We start from the raw sequence: 22,010 nt of genomic DNA on the forward strand, positions 1-22,010 counted from the left end.
TTAGGTGAGGTACCTAGACTGGTCAGAAAGACGGAAAGTAGATGGGCGCCTGGGTGGCTCAGTCGGTTAAGCATCTGCCTTAGGTTTGGGTCATGATCTCAGGGTCCTGGAATCGAGTCCCACATCAGGCTCTTTGCTCACTCTCCCTTTGTGCTCTCTCTCTCTCTCTCAAATAAATAAATAAAATCTTAAGCAAAAAAAAAAAAAAAAAAAAAAGTAGAACATTGGTTGGGCAGGGCTGGGGTGGGTAGCATTCAGCGTGTCTATACTTAAGGCTACTCAACCGTACACTTCAAAATGGTTAAGATGGTAAGTTTTAAGTTATGTGTACTATACCATGATTTAAAAAAACAACAAAAGAAGTAAAGAAATGCATGATGCAGAACGACAGGATGTCTAGAGTACACTAGACCCAGGTATGGTCTGGGCAGGGCCCTGGCTCAGTTTCTCTGGATCCTAGTTCTGCTTCATGTGTCTGCCTTGTCCTCACAGGGGCTTCCCTTTTCAGCAGCTGGGACAACGGGCTCACTTGTTCACATCCAGCGGGAGAGAGGCACCTCCCCCAGCCATGGAACAAAGTCTTTTCTGTCAATAGGATGGGACCATGTGCCCAGCTCATGATCAATACCAGACCCAGGTCAAGGCCATGCATTGCTGGGCTGAGATTCTGAACTGATTCCTGCTGAGGGACTTGGAATTACCATATTGGAGTGGTCTCAGCAAGGGTGAGGGGTTCCGTCAGGGGTGGGGGGTGAGAACCAGTGGCGTCTGCTATAACCTCCTCACAATCCTAACAGCAACACCCTCTCATCCGTTCCTTTCCCCTTACACCAGCCTTCTGCTTCTTATGTATGTGAAATCCCTGTGAGTAATGGAATTCATACTTGACCCACAGCAGGTGCCCAACGTAGACTCCTTGCTTATTTGACTCAAGTTTCATGTCCTTGAGGGGATAAAATTTAGGAGAATTGCCCAGTTTGGTGGTTGATGTGTTTTCAATAGATACATCTCTCCTTTAGAAAAATGAAGTTTTGGTCTCTGAAAAACTTTGTTTAATAAAGCAGCACAGTCAACATTGCCCAAGCACAAGCCTAAATGTAGAGTTTCATGGCCGGGCCCGTTCTCTGGGGGACCAGGTCGGTCAAATGGCAGAGCAGGACAGGGGCTGCTGGTGGCGGGGTGGAGCGATCGCGGGAGGGTCTGCAGAGCGGAGCTTTATTAAAGTCCAGCCACGCTAAAGGCCACAGTGGTTCTGACGAGACAGTGCTTGTGGCTTGCGCCCAGCTGCTGTCTTCCCTCATCGCTCCAGGGTCCTTAGGGAGCCTCCAAGTTTTATCTGACCCATAGCAAGTGCTCTTACCGGAAGTGTTGGTCTGCTCCTTCCTTCCACTCTTAAGATCCTGGATGAAGGGAATTTTAGAACTCAGGAGGCCTTAGGGAATGTTGCCTCCAAGGTTAACAAAGTAGGGGCCATTTCATCTGGAAGAGAATTCTCTCAATAAATCTCCATTTCCAATGTTAATGGCTCTATAATGGGGGCGGCATTTGGTCAAGGTGGTCTTAGGCCAGGCCTCCCACGGGTGGTGGGGAGACTGCAGGGGTCACTGCAGGGGATTCAGAGCTATTGTTCCTTGATATAGAGCAGAGGAGACCCTGGTCTTTGTCCTCATCTCTGGAGTTCTTCCTTGTCTCCTTGTTTCTCTTTCTTCCATCTCTCCTCTCTCTGTAATTCTGTCCTTATTGGCCTAGAAGTGGGATGAAAGTATCCTTTAAAGTATTCATTGTATCGTTTAATTAATACAGTTGTGTTCATTGTATCGTTTAATTAATACAGTTCTATGTTTCTGATTGTTTATTCTTTTTAAGTGCATGAGCTGAAGGTATTACATTCATCTCTAAGCAGAGAGATGGGCTCGTCACTGGAGAGAAGATCAGAAGGGAGACAGGTGACCAGGTATTTTTTATTTTTTTAAGATTGGCTCCATGTCCAGTGTGGGGGCCCAGCATGGGGCTTGAACTCACAACTATGAGATCAAGACGTGAGCTAAGATCAAGTGTTGGATGCTTAACCAACTGAGCCACCCAGGCTGCCCAACCAGGTTTAAGCATTCTAACAACTTAATATGCTAACTCCCTGGGAGGTGGGCGTAGACAACTGCCGTCAGTGTAATAGAAGTTCAGGAATATACCAAAACTGCACTTTGCATTGGGAAATGTAATTTGCTGAGAGTACTGTCTCTTGGTTACAGCAACAGCCCCGTGCATGTGATTTGTACTCTCACAAAAGCACCTTCTCCCTAACAAGTGAATCACAGTGGTGCAATTAACAGACTATTGTGATGGTGGACAATCAAGCAACTGCCTAGAACCTTATTTTTCTCATATGTAAAAGGAGGAATGTGTCTAGAGACCCCTAAAATGCATCTCTAAAGTTCTGTGATTCTGATATGATTTTTAAACTTTTCTACAGCTTTATTGACATATACACCATAAAATCCATCCTTTTAAAGTGAACAAGTCAGTGGTTTTCAGTATATTCACAGAGTTGTGCAACCGTCACCACTACCTAATTTTATTTTATTTTTTATTTATTTATTTTTTAAATATTTTATTTATTTATTTATTCATGAGAGACAGAGAGAGAGAGAGAGAGAGAGAAGCAGGCTTCCCGCAGAGCAGGGAGCCCGATGTGGGGCTCGATCCCAGGACCCCGGGATCATGACCTGATCCGAAGGCAGGCGCTTGACGACTGAGCCACCCAGGTGCCCCTTATTTTATTTTTTTCCAGCACAGTTCTATTTAATGGAGGTGGGCCTCAGGATGTTCCACTATGATTAATTAGTCCAGGGACCTGTCAACATTAGGTAGAAAAGAAGCCACCATCATTCGTTCTCGAATAGCCTCCATTGGTGGCTACAGTGTGAGGGGACGCTATGGATCCTTAGATGCTGTGGATAGACTCCTTCTTCAGGCTGATCCAGTGTCTGATGTTAGCTCGGGAAATGATGGAAGGTGGCGGAGGAAGGGGTAAAAGTTCTCCGGGGAATTGGATCTTGATGATTCCATGGGTATCCTGGGTGGTCTCCTGGCGTAAGAGTATCTCACTTTTGTTCTTGAATGTCCCTGTGTGGTGGTTGTACAAGGCTGCTAAGCAGAAATCCAGGTCATCCTTTGGTATCTCAGGATCAAAAAAATAAACATCCCGCCTCACGGAGGTGATTGTGGGAGTTGAGCTGAGCCGACTCCCGGGTTCCTGTTGCTGAGCAAGGTGAGCTGGGTTCTTATATGGCAGTTTCTTGGAAGCCTAGCGTTTTCCCAGGAAGGTATCATCATTATCCAACGCGGGGTGCTGGAAAGTGTCTCGGGTGAAAGGCGCGGTAAAAATGCAGAGTGAGCTGCTGGTGTGAGTGCCACCACTACCTAATTTTAGAACAGTTTCATTACCCTGAAAAGAAACCCCGTATCCATGAGCAGTCACTCCCCAACCTCCCACCTCCACGCCTGGCAACCACTAATGTATTGTCTGTCTAGATTCGCCTGTTCTGGGGCCCCTGCGTGGCTCAGTCAGTTAAGCATCCGCCTTCAGCTCAAGTCATGATCCCAGGGTCCTGGGATTAGGTCCTGGGATTGAGTCCCACGTAGGCTCCTTGCTTAGTGGGGAACCTGCTTCTCCCTCTGCCTGCCACACCCCCTGCTTGTGCTCTCTCTCTCTCTGACAAATAAATAAAATCTTTAAAAAAAATTTTTTTTAGATTTCCCTGTTCTGAACATTCGGATACATGGAATCATACAACATGCAGCCTTTCGTGTGTGACTTCTTTCACTTAGCGTCATGTTTTCAAGGTTCTGCCATGTTGTAGCAGGTGTCAGGAATCCATTCCTGTTCGTGGCAGGATAACATTTTACTGTATGGATGTACTACATTTTGTTTATGCATTCATCAGTGGATGGACATGTGAGTTTGAATATTATGACTAACACTGCCATGAATATCTACATGCAAGTTTCCAATATGACTTTGAGTGGTTCTCTGTTTCAGCAGATCTTGATAGACTTTGTACCCCTGTGGGTCATGGGATTGCAGGAAAGAAAAGATTCTCCATGCCTGCCTTTCAAAACAAGAGAAGGAAAGCCCACTGAGAGGCATAGATTGGAGTGCTGGTACCTATTTGTCGAGTGACAGAGAGCAAAGGATCCAATGATGGTAAACGGCCAGACTGCCCTTCCTAGGCGTTGATGGTAGATCCAAATGGATTAGATACAAGAGGGGTAAGTCATTAAATAGTAAATCCTAGGAGCACATTGGATTAAAAAAAGAAAGAGAAAAATGAGGTAAGTGTTCAGAAAACCTCTCTGCCACATACATAATTTATGGGAGACCCAGAGCCACATGGTACAACTCTAGGAGACTCTCAGGCTGGCCATACTATAGACTCTGAATGAATGATGCTCTCTGGAGTTGTGCAGCACACAGCCGGCCCGGCCAAACACAGTGGCAGTGGGCAAGGCCTCTGTGGGTAGGGATGAAGGTTGACATTCTCAACCAGCTTTCCCTGTTTGCCAGGGCCAGCGTGTCCATGTCTGCTCCATGGTAGCCTAAAAAGCATAGGGTCAATACCGAGGAGTACATTTTCTATTTTAATTAAAACATGACTTCCCGGGGCACCTGAATGGCTCCGTTGGTTAAGCATCTGCCTCCCTGCTGAGCAGGGAGCCTGCTTCTCCCTCTGCCTTTGCCTCTCCCCTCCCCTCCACTCGTGCTCTCTCTCTCTCTCAAATAAATAAATAAAATCTTAAAAAAAAAAGAATTGGCATCTTGCCATTCCCCACTGTCAAATTTTCAACCATGATGATATTTTATAAACATGCATATATATTCTAATAAGAATATAGAATTTAATAATCGGTTATATATAATATAACATTTAATAGAATATAGAATATATATGATGTAACATGGACTATTACATTCTATATTATTCTCCATATTATATTTATCTATAAATATATAAACATTCAAACATATATTTATAAATAAACATATAATATGCATATATGAGATATTATATGTAACATAATACATATTATATGTTATATATAAAATATAATATTTAGAATTAATATATTCTAATAAGAAGTGAGATGTAATTAATGAATCATATACATAAGCCCACCCTAGTGCTGCAAGGATGAAATCATCACTTACTTCAAAAATACATTGTAAGAAAAAATACATTGCATATTTCTGTCCAATAGGAGGAAATCACTAATTACAGTAGGCAATTAATCTTTCTATGAGTTCGTTTTAAAAATTCAAATATTGTAATTAGAACATTGCTCAGGGATCCAATTTAAACTTAATGATACTTGCTAGCAGGCGCTGATGTTTTAACAGGGACGATAATTACGCTGTCGATGAGTGATGTGGTGATTAGCTGCCCCACGTGTCACCGCCGACAGCCTTAAACAAACAAACAAGCCTTCTCCACCACTCACAGCCTCTTCACCGCGGGTCACAGAAACTGTCTCCTGCTGCCTCGTGACACCCACGTGCCCAATTCTTGCTTCATGAGAATATTTATTCAAAGTACAGTGCAGACTCACTGTATCGAGAGCAAGCGATGCACAAGGAAGGGAAAAAGCGCTCTGGAAAAGGTGTCTGTGGCAACTCAGGAGGTGTGTGTGTGTGCATGTGCACTGACGTGGGTGTTGTTCTGATCAAGGGAAGGCAGGCCACCAGAGGAATGCAAAGATTAAAATGTTCATAGCATTGAGACGCTGGCCCGCTCAACTTTCCACCAAAGAGGACAGTATGGGAAGGGAGAGCAAAAGGAGTACTTTTCCAGGGGAGAAAACTGGCAAATCCTCAACCAAGTGATCAAGGTTAAGTCCACAGTGATGAGTCATATTGCTAGTAGGTAACCTTGATACAATACGACGGGAATGGTACTAATGGTACTAATCGCGAGAAAAACATCAGAGGAATCAAAACAAAGGGACGTTCTACAAAATACCTGATCAGCAATCCTCAAAGCTGTCAAAGTCATCAAAAACATGAAAACCTAGAGAAACTGTTATGGCCAAGAGAAGCCCAAGGAGATTTGACTTCTAAATGTAATGTGGTATCCTGGGTGGGATCCTGGGACAGAAAAAGAATGTTAGGGGAAAACAGAAAATCTGAATAAAATATGGACCTTAATTAATAATAAAGTACCAACAATTGGTTTACTAATTGTGACCAATGTACCCTACTAACGTAAGATGCTAATAATAGAGGAAACTGGGTGCAGGGTATATGGAAACTCTTTGTATTATCTTCTCAATAATTCTGTAAATCTAAAATCAAAAGTTCATCTTTTTATTTAAAACAAACAAACAGGCCCCCTCAAAGTTGACCAATATTTAGGTATTCCCTTGTAAAGTGATTTATCCCTTGCAATTGAGAAACCAAGGAACTCAGAGTTTCAACCCAAGGCAAAAAATATAAAGCCCACTTTCTGTGGGGTCCTGACTGGGAAACAGGCCTCCCTAATAAAGCCAACTATTCACCATGCTGGTGACATTAACATCGTCCATCTTTCTTTCTTTTTTTTTTTTTAAAGATTTTATTTATTTATTCATAAGAGACAGAGAGAGAGAGAGAGAGAGAGGCAGAGGGAGAAGCAGGCTCCCCGCTGAGCAGGGAGCCCGATGCGGGACTCGATCCCAGGAGTCTGGGATCATGACCTGAGCCGAAGGCAGACGCTTAACCATCTGAGTCACCCAGGCACCCATCGTCCATCTTTCATCTTGAATTCTTGAACTATGGATATCAGGGGTACATAGGGCTAACAGTGAGGTATCTTCTAAACTCTCAGAAGGACGGAAATAAGAATAAAGTTATCCACTTTAGAATTCACCCCTCAATTAGTAAAAACTATGAAACCGTCTTATAATATGATGGAAAAATGTGAGGGTCAACTGAGGGCAACAGAACTGGGCTGTGGTTGTAATGAAGTGTGTGGAATCTTATGCCTCTGTCCTCTGCCTTGTTTGGAGAAAACATATCTTTTATTCACAATAGCCGAGACATGGAAATTTTCTTTTTCTTTCTTTTTTTTTTTTTAAAGATTTTTATTTATTTATTTGACAGAGACACAGTGAGAGAGGGAACACAAGCAGTGGGAGTGGGAGAGGGAGAAGCAGGCTTCCCGTGGAGCAGGGAGCCCGATGCGGGGCTTGATCTCAGGACCCCGGGATCGTGCCCTGAGCTGAAGGCAGACGCTTCACCAACTGAGCCACCCAGGCGCCCCACATGGAAATTTTCTTGACTAATTGCTTTAACTAAGACTTCTAGTAGTGTTGAGAAGCAGTAGTGAAAATGGGCATCCTTGTCTTGTTCCTGATCTGAAGAGTAAAGAGTAAAGAGTAAAGCTTTCATTTTTCACCATTGACCACGATGTTAGTTGTGGATTTTTCATAAATGTCCTTTTATCATGTTAAAGAAGTTCTAGTCCTAGTTTGCTGAGTGTTTTTATCATGAAAGGGTGTTGCATTTTGTCAAATGCTTTTATTTATTTATTTATTTTTTGCATCTATTGAGATGATTGTGTGGATTGTTCCTCTTTGTTCTATGAATGTAGTTTATTACATTGACTCATTTTCTTGTGGTTGAACCACCCTTGCGTTCCTGAGACAAATGCCTCTTGGCCATGGATGTAATCTTTTTGATAGGCTGTTGGATTTAGTTTGCCATTATTTTGTTGAGGATTTTTGGGTCTATATTCATAATTGATATTAGTTGATAGTTTTATTTCCTTGTGGTATCTTTGTTTGGCTTTGGTATCAGGGTAATGCTGACCTCATAGAATGAGTTAGATAGTGTTCCCTCTCTTTCTATTTTTTGGAAGAGTTTGAGTAGGATTGATATTAATTCTTCTTTAAATGTTTGATAAAATTTACCAATAGGGCACCTGGGTGGCTCAGTCGTTAAGCGTCTGCCTTCCGCTCAGGTCATGATCCCAGGGTCCTGGGATCGAGTCCCACATCTGGCTCCCTACTCAGCGGGAAGCCTGCTTCTCCCTCTCCCACTCCCCGTGCTTGTGTTCCCTCTCTCGCTGTCTCTCTCTCTCTGTTGAAAAATAAATAAAGTCTTAAAAAAAAAATTTACCAATAAAGCCATCTGGTCCTGGGTTTTCTTTGTTGGGAGTCTTTTATTTATTTATTTATTTTAAAGATTTTATTTATTTATTTATTTATTTATTTATTTATTTAAGAGAGAGAGCGAGTGAGCAGGGGGAGAGGCAGAGGGAGAGGAGAGAGAGAATCCCAAGCAGACTCCACGGTGGGCACAGAGCCCAACGAGGGGCCTGACCCTATGACCCTGAGATCACGACCTGAGCTGAAACTCAGATACTTAACTGACTGAGCCACCCAGGCGCCCTTTTCTTGAGAGTCTTTTTAAAGGACTGATTCAATTTCTTAACTTGTTAGAGGTATGTTGCAATTTATTTATTTATTTATTATTTAGATATAATTGAGATAACATTATATTAGTCTCAGGTGTACAACATAATTATTCGATATTTGTATATATTACAAAATGGTCAACACAATAAGTCCAGGAAACATCCGTCATTAAATATAGTTATAAAAAAGTTTTTTCTTGTGATGAGAACTTTCAAGATTCAATCCTCTAATTAGTTTCAAATATGCAGTACAGTATTATTATTTTTTTTAAGATTTTATTTATTTATTTGACAGAGAGAGATACAGCGAGAGAGGGAACACAAGCAGGGGGAGCGGCACGGAGAGGGAGAAGCAGGCTGTCCACTGAGCAGGGAGCCCAATGTGGGGCTCAATCCCAGGACCCCGGGATCATGACCTGAACTGAAGGCAGACGCTTAACACCTGAGCCACCCAGGCGCCCATGCAATACAGTATTATTAACTATAGTCATCATTCTGCACATTACATCCTCATGACTTACTCATTTTATAACTGAAAATGGGTAATTTTTGACCATCTTTAGACATTTTTTGCCCCCCTCCCCTGCTGCTCCCTGCCTCCAGCAACTCAATATCCATGAGCTCATGGTTTTTGTTTGTTTTGTTTTGTTGTTTCTTTTTAGATTCCAGATATAAGTGAAATCATACAGTATTTATCTTTTCTGTCTGACTTATTTCATTTAGTAAAATGCCCTCAAGCTTCATCCATGTTCTTGCAAATGGCAGGATTTTATTTTATTTTTTTTAAGATTTTATTTATTTATTTGAGAGAGAGAGAGTGAGTAAGAGGCAGAAGGAGCAGGGAGAGGGACAGAGGGAGAGGGAGAAGCAGGCTCTCCACTGAGCAGGGAGCCCGATGCGGGACTCGATCCCAGGACCCTGAGACCATGACCTGAGCCGAAGGCAGACGCTTAACCAACTGAGCCGCACAGGCACCCCAGGACTTCATTTTTTAATGGTTGAAATGGTTGAATTTTAATGGCTGAATAATGTTCCATTGTATATATACTATACACATAAAGAACATGTTGATGTTCATTCATTCATCCACTGATGAATGGACATGCATCCTTTGATGAACATTCATCCATTGATGGACACTTAGGTTGCTTTCATATCTTAGCTATTGTAAATCATGCTGCAATGAACATGGGGGTACAGATGTTTCATTTTCTTCAGATAAGTACCTGGAAGTGGGATTGCTGGATCATACAGTAGTTCTACTTTTAATTTTTTGAGGACCCTTTATACTGTTTTCCACAGTGGCTGCACCAGTTTGCATTCTCACCGACATCCCTTTTCTCCACATTCTCACCAAGACTTGTTGTCTTTTGTCTTTTTGTTAAGAGCCGATCTGACAGGTGTGAGCTGATACCTCACTGTGGTTTCGATTTGCATTTCCCTGATGATGAGTGATGTTGAGCATTTTTTCATGTGTCTGTTGGCCATCTGGATGTCTTCTTTAGTCTGTTGTGATTTTTAATTTCTTCTTGAGTCAGTTTAGGTAATTTGTATGTTTCTCAAAATCTGTCCATTTCATCTAGGTATCTGATTTGTTGGTGTACAGTTGCTGATAGTATTCTCTAATAATCTTTTTTATTTCTGGCAGGTCAGTAATAATACCGCTGTGTCTATGTCTGATTTTTTCTTAGTCAGTCTAGCTAAAGGTGTGCCAATTTTATTGATTTTCAAAGCAGTGGGCCAATTTTATTGATTTTCAAAGCACCAGCTTTTTGCCTATTGTTTCTATTTGCCTTGTTGATTTTCAATTTTATTTCTGCTGTAATCTTTATTATTTCCCTCCTTTGTCGGCTTTGGGTTAGTTGGTTCTTCCTTTTCTAGTTCCTTAAGATGTAAAGCCAGGTTATTTCTTTGTTTTTGTTTTATTTGTTTTAATTTTTTTTATATCTTGTTGATTTTATTTCATTATTTTAAAGATTTTATTTACTTGACAGAGAGACACAGTGAGAGAGGGAACACCAGCGGGGGGGGGTGGGGGGTGGGAGAGGGAGAAGCAGGCTTCCCGCCGATCAGGGAGCCCAACGTGGGGCTCAATCCCAGGACCCTGGGATCATGACCTGAGCAGAAGGCAGACGCTTAACGACTGAGCCACGCAGGTGCCCCTATATCTTGTTGACTTTAATCATTGCAATCTGTGTACCCCATTGGTATAACATTTGCTCTCTACATGGTTGGCCATTTCTCCACAGACTTCTCTGGAAACGACAGAGTTAGAGGTCTCGAGGCCTCTGTATATACAGTGTATTACTTGGATCAGCAGGTTCTCCTGAGTCACTTCATTCTGCTTCAGCTGAAGCTGTGGTCTCTTGTTTTGATTCACTCTCTTTATCAGTAACAAATATTGTTGGTCTTGTTTCTCTCTTGTTCTTTCTTGAACAGGTGATCGAGGTTTCAAAGGATCTTCTGGCTGCACATGTTTGCAGGGACATTTCTACCTGCTTGGCTGTCTTTTGCACCTTTTGTTTGGTCATCACGGTCTCAGCCAATGGTCCCGGGGTGGCTTAGACAACACAAAGCACCACTCTGACACTTGAACTGATGAATTCCATTAGACCGTTGTACTCTGATCCCAGGATGAAGCAAAGGTATAGCAATGAAAGAAATGTAATCAGCTCTCACTTCCAGTCCAGCATTCACCAACTTGATCACTGTCATTATGGCCATCATTTTCTTCTCACTGCACTCTCCTTCCTATGGAACCAGATCAGTGGTTGATTATATATATATATATATATATATATACATTTTTTTTTTTTTTTAAGATTTTATTTATTTGCGAGAGAGAGAATGAGAGACAGAGAGCATGAGAGGGAGGAGGGTCAGAGGGAGAAGCAGACTCCCCGCCGAGCAGGGAGCCCGATGCGGGACTCGATCCCGGGACTCCAGGATCATGACCCGAGCCGAAGGCAGTCGCTTAACCAACTGAGCCACCCAGGCGCCCCCCAGTGGTTGATTATAAAAGGATGTAACTCAGGAACAGCCAGGTGGAAGAGTGAGGTAGGGTGAGGTCTGGAGAAAGGGCACGCAGCTTCCCTGCCCTCTCCAGGCCGCCATTCTCCCCAAATCTCTATTTGTTTTAATTTAATTTATTTTTTTAAGTATGCTCTAGGCCCACTGTGGGGACCAACTCAAAACCCCAAGATCAAGAATTGCATGCTCCACCAACTGAGCCAGTCAGGCGCCCCTTGTTTGTTTATTTCAAATGTAAGCATTTAGGGCTGCCTGGCTGGCTCAGTTGGTGGAGCGTGCAACTCTCGATCTCAGAATTGAGTTCAAGCCCCACATTGGGTGTAGAGCTTACTTATAAAATAAATGTGAGCATTTATATCCATATATTACTCCTGATCCCTGCTTTCACTGCATTACATACATTTTGGTATGCTGTGTTTTCATTTCCATTTGTTTTTAAGTATTTTCTAGCTTCCCTGGTGATTTCTTCTTTAACCTGCTGGTTGTTTAAGAGTTGTTTAATTTTAATTATTTGTGAATTTTTGTTTTTCTCCCATTAATGATTTCTAGTTTCATTTTATTGTGGTCAGAGAAGATACATTATATGATTCAACCATTTAAAGAGAATTGTTTTATGACCTGAAAACATAACATTAGAAGGTCTATCCAGGCAAATGCTCCATGTACGCATGAGTAGAATGTGTATTCTGCTGTAGTTGGGTGGAGTGCTTTGTGTGTCTGTTAGGCCCCATGGGTCCATGGTGTTGTTCAAATCCTCTATTCCCATATTGATCTTCTGTCTAGATGCTTTATCTACTATTGAAAGTAGGATATCAAAGTCTCCAACTATTATTGTATAACTATCAATTTTTCCCTTTGGTTATCAGTGTTGCCTCATATATTTTGGGCCTCTGGTTTGGTGTGTATATCTTTCTGTTATACCTTCTTGGTAAATTGGTCCTTTTATCATTACATAAAGTCTTTGTCTCTTGTAACAATTTTTTAGTTAAAATCTATTTTGTCTGATATTAACCTAGCCTCCCCAGCTCCTTTGGTTATTCTTTGCGTAGAATAACTTTTCTATCCTTTCACTTTCTACCTATTTGTGTCTTTGCTTTTTTTAAGATTTTACTTTTTAAGTAATCTCTATATACAACAATGGGCTCGAACTCACGACCCTGAGATCAAGGGTCATGTGCTCTACTGGCTGAGCCAGCTAGGCGCCCCTGTGTCTTTGGATCTACAGTGAGTGTCTTGTAAGCAGCATACAGTTGGAATGGGGAGCAATTACTTACTGGGTCCAGGGTGTTCTTCTGGGATGTTGACCCCCCTCTAGTGAACTTTTCATTTCAGCTGTTGTACTTTCCAGCTCCAGAATTTCTATTTGGTTCTTTATAAAAATAATTCCTATTTCTCTATGAAGATTCCCTACTAATTCATACTTCAGTCTCATGATTTCCTTGAGTTCTTTGTCCATGGCTCCTTTTGGCTCTTGGAGCATATTTAACACAGGTCATTTAAAGTCTTTGTCTTATAAGTCTAACGTCTGGGCTTCATCAGGGATAGTTTCTGACCGTTTCTTTCTTTCCTGTGAATAAGCCATCCTGTTTCTTTGTATGCTTCCTAATGTTTGGTTGAAAACTGGACAGTTTGAATACTGTAATGTGATAACTCTGGAAATCACATTTTTCTCCCTCCCTGGGGATTGATGTTGGTGCTTTTTTTTTTTTTTAAGATTATATTTATTTATTTGAGAGACAGAGAGAGCACGATTGGGGGGGGATTGGTGGGGAAGAAGGAGAAAGAGAAGCAGACTCCCTGCTGAGCAGGGAGCCCAGTGTGGGGCTTGATCCTAGGACCCCGAGATCATGACCTGAGCTGAAGGCAGATGCTTAACCGACAGAACCACCCAGGTACCCCTGATGTTGGTGCTTTTTAAGGTTGATAGTCATTTGTTTGTGTGGTGGCTTTTCCAAATGGCTTTGGCTAAGACTCTATTCCTTGTTATGTGTGGTCACTGACTTCTCTGTTCCATCATCTCCACAGTCAGCCTGTGATCTGAACACCTGAATCCAGTAAGAAAAGAAGGGGGTACCTGGGTGGCTCAGTTGGTTGAATGTCCGACTCTTGGTGTCCACTCAGGTCATGATCTCATGAGTCATGGGATCGAGCCCTGTGATTGGCTCTGCACTCAACAGGGAGTCTACTTGAAGATTCTCTCCCTCTCTCCCTCTGCCCCTGCCCCTACTCATGCACGCATGCTCTCTCTCTCTCTCTCAAATAAACAAATAAATCTTAAAAAGAAAGAAAGAAAGAAAGAAAAAAAAGGGTGTTTTATCTCTTTAAATTCTTTTGACAGAAGCTGCTTCAGCCTGAGCAATTGAAACATGGCCAGATCTATGCAGGTCTCTAAGTGATCCACCAGGCAGATCAAAACACACAACCCTGATTCTGGGGGGACAAAGTCCTTATGCCCACCCTAGTACCATCATACCACACCAGGAAGTATGCCACCTTCTCTGAGGCTGCCTGCTGTGGGGCGGGGGCGGGGGGCTGCGGGGGCTGGTGGCTGCTCCACAAACACAATCAAATGTTCTTCAAGCTGCTGTCTCAGGACCTGTTTTACAAGGCACAGTGGTGACCATGATGAGCAAGCAGCTGGGGGTGTCCTCTGGCCCCTGGGGCTGATAAGGGTACTACATGAGGCCCAACGCTCAGAAACGCACCCAGACTTTCCTCAGAAGTATCCATCACCAGCAGCAGGGAGATACTGCCGCCAAGAAGGTCGGCTGCCACCAAAGAATCCAAATTTCTGTAGCCGATTTTAACCCTTTCCCCGTGCAACCTCTGTTGTTAACTCCTTGGTGCATTAGGAAGCTCACATTTCCATTCTGCAGAGATGAAAGTGAAGAAGGAAAAAGAACTGATTCTGAAACCATGCTGATGAGAGCTTCACTGAGAAGCTTACTGGAGCCTCCAGGGACTGGCAGTGCTGAAACTAACACGCACACGCTTTCTACTTGTGAGCGGTTTTATTCTGGAGATAAAGCGCAGGGAGGGTTGTACATAAACATGAGAGCTGGGAGACACAGGGCTGCCAAATTAACCCTTCTATGGAAAGGTGGAGCTTTCAACAAAAACAGGGACCTGCTGGATTTCTGCGAATGACTGCTGATGGAGGCTCTAGGCTGATAGGAAACAGCATCAGGGCCTGCCTTCCACTTTCAGAAGTTGGCAAGAAGTAGGACGCCTGGGTGGCTCAGTCAATCATCTGCCTTTGGCTCAGGTCATGATCCAAGGGTCCTGGGATTAAGTCCTGCATCAGGATCCTTGCTTAATGGGGAGCCTGCTTCTCCCCCTGCTTGTGCTCTCTCTCTCTGACAAATAGATAAATAAAATCTTAAAAAAAAAAAGAAGTTGGTAAGAAATGAAGGTGCTTCTGAGCTGCTTCTGAGTAGAGTGGGGTCAGGAGGGCCTTATCAGCATACATCCGACCACCATGGCCCCAAGCCAGCGGAGAGCCCAAGCATGACCAGCGTGTTCTAAGAGAGCCATCTTCAGCCATGTCCGTCTCCATTCTGTCCTTCTTGCCTCCCCATCCCCTTAATCCCATCATTTGCCAATTCCCTTCACCACCTGCAGCAGCTCCCACAGGAGCCCACTGACTTAGCCCATTCATTAGGAATAAACTATTAGACCAAGGCATTGAAAATTTTGCATATTACACTCAGTGAATTTTATGAAATATTTATTCACTCAATTGTTCATTCATTCCAGAAATGCTTATTGAGTACTTGGGAAGTGGGAGTTTGGGTGCTAGGTGCAAGGAACGCCTGGGGAAAAGAAGTTGGGAAACACTCACTCTCCAGCTGGGGAGCCAGAAAAGTGGATGGAGAATGAGAAACTGAGACCATAGGTGGCAGGAGAAAGACCCCACCAGGGACTCTGCCTGGAGGGAGGGAGGGTGTTTTTTGCCAAAGGCAGTGGCTAGGGCTTCAGAGATGGAGTGGGGGGTCAGAGAAGTGGGCCCCAGGGAGCAATGAGTCTCTCCAAGGGATCAGTTTCCATTCTGGCCCCTGGAGAGCAAGACATATGATATCCGGACCAATCCAATTATTAGTCCTCAAGGGACCATGCAGAGGAGACACAGTGAGGCTGCTACAATCTCACGATTCAGGCAACTGAGGAAACACTATTCAGATACAAAAGGCAAAACACTATTAAGTTATAAAAGTGGGGAGCAATGGGAAGGCTGCCTCAATTATCCGGATATTTGCTTTAGTTCTTCATTTTCTGTGACCAGTGGAAATGATGATGAGGTTTGGACTAGACATCATCTAACATGGTATATCCAGGGATTGGGATTATTTGTATTTCAGTCACTCAGCCACCAACCATTGCTCTTTTTCCCCACTGCAGAAAAAAGAAAAAGAAAAAGATCTATATATAATTTCCTCCATAATCAAGAAGTTTTGGGAATGACATTACCCTTGTTACCTTCTCCACTTTGCTCCAATGGCCAGCCTTATTCTCTAGGAAGGAAAGATTGTGCTGGTTTTATTATTATTTTTTATCATCATTACTATTTTAAACTAAAGGAAATATAATAGAACAGGGTAGAGGAAAAACTTGTGGATGTCTCCCTCTTTGCCCTGCACCTTAGCTCTCATCCCTAAACTCCTCTAAACAAAGTGGGTCAGCCTGAGCTACTGAGAGATGCTCACAGAGACAGATAATTGACAAGTATTTGCAGCTTAAATAATAGGTCACCAGGACAGCAAGGAGAGCCTTGATCCTCAAAAGAAACAACCAGGGGAGATTGTCCCTGGTCCCCTGAAAACCGCTCCTCCCTCCCAAGCAAACAGGCACCAGGGACAGCCCTCCCTACCTCCCACCCCCATCCCAATGGCAGCCACCTGAGACCCCTCTGCTCCATCCCAGAAGGCTACGACAGGGCAGGTGCGCCTCCATCCCCGAAGCCATAGGAAACTGTCTGGCATTTAGGCTAAGCACAAATGGAAAAATCAAACCTACAAAAGACCATTTCTGGTAAGAAAAAGAGAGAGAGAGAGGGAGATTACATACCGTCATAATTAAATTTAGAAAAAGAATGGTATTGTTCCTCATTGTTCCAACTGCATTCGTTTAAGAATGTTTTCCCCCAAAGTGAATAGTTTGCAGAGTTATCTTTGTAAGTGGATACCAAATCAAATGGTAAAAAGCCAGTCAAATTTAGCAGTGGGGGGTTGTATACCAACTTTAGTGACACTAATGTTAATAAGTTCTGATAACCCACTACCATCGGACCAGCCGAAGAAATTGCTTTCACTTTCGTTATATAAATCTCTTAAGGAGCTACTCCAAATCACTTAGGATGACATGTTTTAATAATTTTTAAAAAGGTTTACTGTCACACGAACCATACGGTTTGTTGTGACAAGAAACAGTCTATTTCCTGGTTATTTTCCTTGAATTTTAGACAGTTTAACACAAACTGATATTCAAAATGAATGTAGTTGCATGATGGGAAATAGAAAGAAATGACCAGGTGGAGGTCTCTTGTCCTTCACAAATATCTTAGGACATTCAGAGCTCACAGAAAAAAAAATAATGAACATACTTGTGCCAAATGTTTAGCAATAAAGAAAAAAAATTTAACGTCAGCAAAATAAGCTTTGATTTTTTTTTTTTTTAATCGTCCTCCTGTCTATGATCTGCAAAATGCCTTTCCGATGCTCGGCAGCAGCAGATGGCAGTAAATACACAGAAGATTCACTTTCTGTCCACTTCATGCGCAGAGCTTTGGCTAGAGAACTTCGTAGCCAAGAGCACGTTTAGGGTTCACACTTTTTGTTTTCTGGACTTTTTCTTCTTTTCCTAATAATAATCCCTAATAGTCACAGTTGGTGGAATAGTTATGCCAAGTTTAATATGACTGTATCCTTCTGTTTCCAGAAAGACTGCTGTTGCAATGCAGAGGTAGCCATAAATATTGAAAATAGCCTTTTACCAATGGTTGTGTTGGTGGAGTCCCCCTCAGTGATTAGGTGTGAGCACCCCGGCCAAATTCCAGGTAAGAAATCCCACATTAGTTGGGGAAAAAAAGGATCAAGAAATCTTAGTTATTATCTGTGCCTGACAAATCTTATGTTCCTGTTTTATAAATATTTTAAAATACTAAATGTTAAATTGAATTGGAGGTTTCAAGGACAGAAGAAAATGTGTGTTCAAGAGTATGATTAACTTGAATGCTTAAAGAAATGTCACTTTCGAGGGAATGATGTTTGCCAATCTCATATGCATTGAGCTTGGCCAGTAACAGGAAGTTTCTCAAGTACCCGGCATGAGAATTCGGATAGTTCCCTGGCAATGGCGGCTTAGAGAAGGGAAAGGCTGAGACTTCTGGAGAGTATAGAGAGAAGATAGTCCTCATCCTTATAATCCATGAAATGATTAGGATCGATTGCCAAAGCAGGCTAGCTGGGGCTTCCTGGAAGCCTGACCAGTCCAAAACTATTTTCTCCTTTCCTACATTTGAGAGGTTCCATTCATTAGCATGGAAGGCCATTCTGGTCTCAGACATCTCTTATCAAAATTTAAGTCATCAAATTCTGCTTAACATGGTAGCCTGAACACAAGCATTTTTCTGAATTCCTTCTCGAATCCCACTATCACTGAGTGAAATACTAAACACAGGGCAAAGGGAAGAGAAAGAAGACATACTTACTTGCATACCTTTCTCCTGCCTGGGATGGGGATTGGTGCCTAGGGTTGGAAAAACCATCCCGAAACCATGAGGACAGAGGCCCTCACTCAAGATGGAATAAGATAAGGAGGAAAAAGAATCTCGGTGCATTGAGGACATCTGGGGCATTGCTCCAGCCCTGGACACCGCCTAGCTCCATACTTCCTGGGACATGAGGACAGTCAGTGTGCGTGGGCTCAAGGCACTGTTATTTGGGTTTCCTGTTACATGCAGCTCAGCACATTCTTAACCTATGGAAAGAGTGTACCTAAAGCATGGGATACGTATCACTGAATCACAAGCGGGGGATGAGAAATCCTAGGTTGCACTGTGCATGGGCTTAAATAACACTGACTCCTGTAACGAGAAAGTTATTCCTTTCAATCCTTCTGATTACATCGATAATAGGTCTATAACACCTCTCATTGGCTCAGCTTCTTTTTAGGCAAAGGGAGAGTACCTTTTCCAGCAACAGGATCTCACTAGAATTTAGTAACATTATTTTTTTCATAGTATCCATATTTATGTTTCCTTTTACTCATGGTAATTGCTATTGATTTTCTTTTCTTTTTTTAAAGATTTTATTTATTTGACAGGGAGAGACAGTGAGAGAGCACAAGCACGGGGAGCGGCAGGGGGAGAGGGAGAAGCAGGCTCCCCACTGAGCAGGGCTCGATCCCAAGACTCTGGGACCATGACCTGAGCCGAAGGCAGACGCTTAATGACTGAGCCACGCAGGCGCCCCTGATATTGATTTTCTAATTTGAGTAGAGATATCAAGTTTTCTTGAGAAAATAAACATATTTCTAAAAATTATTGGGGAATAAAAGGGGCAAATTAGCAATAGATGCAACAACATGGATGACTGTCAAGAACAATAATGAACAAAAGAAGCCAGATCCAACAATGTACATAGTGTACAATTTCATTCATATGAAATTCTAGAAAGGGGAAAAATAATCTACGGTAACAGAAGCAGACCTGTGGTTGTCTGGGATGGCGTTGAGGATGGGAACTTTGCAAAGGGCCCTAAAGCAACTGTTTTGTGGTGATGAAAACATTCTACATCTTGGTTGTGATTTCATGTCAGTACACATTTGTCAAAACTCATTGAACTGCACAATTAAAATGGGTGCATCTTATTATAGAGATTATTCCTCAATAAGGATAAAAAAATGAAAAGAAGTATCTAAGTAAAACAAATTAATTTATTTAAAGAAAATATTGTGAGGGGCACCTGGGTGGCTCAGTTGGTTAAGCGTCTGACTCTTGATTTCAGCTGAGGTGGTGATCTCAGGGTCATGAGATCGAGCCACACCTCGAACTCCATGCTTAGTGTGCAGTCGGCTTGGGACTCTCTCTCCTTCTGCCCCTCCCCCCTGCTTACTCTCTCAAATGAATAAATAAATCTTTTTTAAAAAAGAAAATATTGTGTAGATAACCGTTATAGAGTGATAATTGGACTTCACAAAACCCATGGGGTGAGTTTCACATGGCTGGGACCTCAATGGGAGTTGAACAGGTGCTGAGCTCAAGGTTCTACAAGGGCACCCAGGAGTGCGGCTACCGGGGCGGGAGCAGGGGCTGGGAAGAGCTAGGGGGCAGCGGGGAGGACAGACAACATCATTAGCCTATCTCACAGTTGGGCTTTGGCCTACTCGGAAAAATGGCAATTCTTTAGGAACATGGGCCATTTGGTCATAGGGGTGAATACTTTTCATGTGCTAACCTATTCTTGTCTTCCGAATATGCTGGCAACCCTTCCATGACATTTGCCGTCTTGAGATGACATTTAAATGCCCTAATGTCTCTGTGTCCTGTCTTCCGAGGGCTCATCTCTGCGGGCTGTGCCCACACCTGCCCATGACCTCTGCTCTCCAGCCAGACCCAAGAACTGCCTGCCGGTACCTCCCCCCCCCGCACCGATAACCAGCTGCCTATTAGCCAGGAAGGGCAACAAGCAAACAGTTATTTAAGGAGAATCTTTTTGTGGACAAAAGCATTGTCAGCCCGCTGTGTCTAAGCTGGTCTCCCCTATGATTTCTCCCTTTAAAAAAATCTCTGTGCTTGGGATGTAAACAGATGCCCCTTCTAAAATGCTGTAGGAGAATGTAACTATGGAAACAACAACAACAATAGCAAAATGCCCTTTGGACAAAGATCACAAAGGAATATAGGGGAAAAAAAGACAATGGCAATGCTTTAGTGGTAGAATGCCAGGGCATTCTCTTTCTTGTAAAAATTTACTTGTATGCGGCGCCTGGCTGGCTCAGTCAGAGGAGCATGCAACTCTTGATTTTGGGGTCATGAGTTCGAGCCCCACATTGAGTGTAGAGATTACAAAAACATAAACTTTAAAAAATAAATGAAAATAAAAATTTACTTGTATGACACATTTTTGGGAGGGTGATAAAAATGTCCTAGAACAGGATTGTGGTGATGGTTGTGTAAGTCTATAAATTTACTAAAAAAATCGCTTTTAGGCACATAAATTATGCCTCAAAAATCTGTAGGTTGTTTATAAACTTTTATTTGTGCTCTTATCTGATTTTAGCAACGAGTAAGACATTAGAAAGTGAAACACAAAAACGAATGGGAATCAGATGCTTTATCATTGTAGTCATTGGTCTGTGGAGGTCCTGCTGGGCACCCGGGCCCTGTGTGGTCTGTGCTTGGAAGACGTCAGGAGGATCAAGGAAACATCGGGAGGTCAGCAGAATGCCTCGCCCATGGACTCTGGAGGGGGCAATACTTCAGGGTCCAGTGGGTTCAAGTTTCATCACTCAGATCCTGTATTTTGCTTAGGAGCCTCAGTCAGGTGGGTAATCGCTTAATCACTGAGGGCTATGTCAGTAAGACAGGAAGATGCCCCCCTCTTCACGGTGGGAGGCCAGCCTTAGGGGTCCAGGAAGGGGGTGCCACACATCTGCTGCAGGGAAGGGGGTAAAGCTACATCAGGGAACATGGGCAGGCCTCATGGCCCTCGCGGCATTGACCGAACCAGGGAAACAGGAACTCGTCTTGTGTTCAGACACATGAGTCACGCAGATGACGAAGCTCCAGGTGAACCCATGGAGGTAGCAGTTTTGTTTTTAAGTGATATATCTTGTTTTTTTTTCCTTTTAAGTAGGCTCCATGATGTGGGGCCTGTACTCAGGACCCTGAGATCACAACCACAGCTGAAACCAAGAGTCTGACACTTACCTGACTATGCCACCCAGACGCCCCTAAATAAATCTTTATTTTTATTTTTTTTAAAGATTTTATTTATTTATTTGACAGAGAGAGACACAGCGAGAGAGGGAAAACAAGCAGGGGGAGTGGGAGAGGGAGAAGTAGGCTTCCCACAGAGCAGGGAGCCCGATGCGGGGCTCGATCCCAGGACCCTGGGATCATGACCTGAGCCGAAGGCAGACGCTCAACGACTGAGCCACCCAGGCGCCCAAATAAATCTTTAAAAAAAAATCATTACACTTTTTGGGATTCTGATAAAAGTTATACATCTATGTTCACAGAAGTGCACACATTCTGTGTACAATGTCAGGGTGTTCATGGACCTCACCCGCCCCCCAGCCTGACCATGAACTCAAGATTAAGAAAATCTGATCTAAATCTGAGGAATACAGATGGCCAACTGCAAAAATTGTTCAAGTATATCACGTCTTCTGTCCCTTTCTCCTCTGCTTCTCGGTCCTTCTGTCCCATCCAGAGCTGCCCCGGGGCCGCCGTGCCCAACCTTCAAAATGACCACGTCCCCCCAGTCATAAAAACCCTTGTTCCCCCAGATCACATCCAACGTTAAGAAACGT

The 22,010-nt window shown here is 43.0% G+C and overlaps 1 pseudogene; it reads right to left on the reverse strand.

Annotated features, from left to right (window-relative positions):
- Positions 1–2,860: 2,860 nt before the first annotated feature.
- LOC116630537 overlaps positions 2,861–22,010 on the reverse strand; it is a 51,134-nt pseudogene continuing 31,984 nt past the window's right edge.

This window comes from Phoca vitulina, unplaced genomic scaffold, assembly GCF_004348235.1.
Source record: "Phoca vitulina isolate PV1807 unplaced genomic scaffold, GSC_HSeal_1.0 scaffold4, whole genome shotgun sequence".
Lineage (NCBI taxonomy): Eukaryota > Metazoa > Chordata > Mammalia > Carnivora > Phocidae > Phoca > Phoca vitulina.